We start from the raw sequence: 1,348 nt of genomic DNA on the forward strand, positions 1-1,348 counted from the left end.
CCGATCGTGTATTTGTAATGTCTGTATGTGCTGTGTATGTACTGAGATAATTGTACCGGAGTGCATGTGAAGGGTTTGGGAGGGATGGCAAATTACGCTCATTGGTTGTTCCAATATTTGAGTTTACAGCGGGATTGTGGTAAGTACAAATCGAAAGAAAGTGTGTATTAGGTTTTGGTCGGGAAGAGATGCCGAAAGGAAGGCTTGTGTCTTATTACCTATCACCGATTATCCGGGTGAGTATTTACTTTTGATGCTTGAATTTCCCTTTTTTCTTAATCGTCTTTTTTAATTTAAATTTATTTGTATTGTTGTAACTATAATTATGTATATGTATACATAATTATGTGTTTAAACTTAGCAAAACAAAATGTTTAGGGATTTTAATTTTTTTTTTGCTGGCTCGTGTCTGTCTCTCTTTTTGTATTTATGTCAATTTAGTTGTTCGATTAGCTCTTAGAAAACTTTCTCTTACTCCACATAATCGCCGGGGATTTAAGAACCCCATGTGCCCGAGAGACTGGAGAATCTGGTTTTCCAAGGCAAAGATTCACATCGACCGCATTGAACAGGTTCAAAGGTTCTTCACCAGGTTTATTATCCTCAAACACCACGGTAATCTTTTCTCTGGTCTAACCCATTACGAAACGAGACATCGTCCCTTGGGCCGAGAAACGTTGGAGTCTCGTCGCTCAATTTCCCCACATGTCTTGTGTTGCTTATTAGTTGTCCTCTCCTAAATATCCCTTTATTACGTACTGCCGTCGGCCATAACAATCGTCTGATGCGTTCAATGGATCCATTGAATTTCTTATATCTTATCGTGCTCCTTTCCGATCCTCTGTCTAACTCATTTGCGTCAGGCTTCTCAATAGTAAGATCATAGTACAACTCCAAGAGTCAATTCGTCAATTGACAAGCGTCTACTCCATTGTCCTTCCACATGTACTGAGGTAAAAATCCTTTTGAGCATTTGGCTTTTTTCTGAGTCAAAGACGAGTTCGTCAGTTATGGACAGAATCCATGCCTCAGAATTATATGTAAGGGCTAGGACTGCAAGTTTTCTATATGGCAAAACCTTCATCAATCGCGGCATGTATTTTGAGAGAATTAGAATTGGTGAAAATAAGATAAGCTTTGAATTTTTAATATGAAAATTCCTAAATCTTAGGCCAATCCTGTTGAACAGTTGCATGGCTTAGCATTTTTGCAACAAACACCACACGTTAAGTACCAAATACATTGCAAATGACCAAATAACCGTCACGGTGTCAATATCACTCGTCCAAATAATTCCATTACCCAGCTCATTCTCCGTCAAATGTTAAACTTTATCGTGCGACTTCAC

Source organism: Anopheles stephensi, chromosome 2, assembly GCF_013141755.1.
Source record: "Anopheles stephensi strain Indian chromosome 2, UCI_ANSTEP_V1.0, whole genome shotgun sequence".
NCBI lineage: Eukaryota > Metazoa > Arthropoda > Insecta > Diptera > Culicidae > Anopheles > Anopheles stephensi.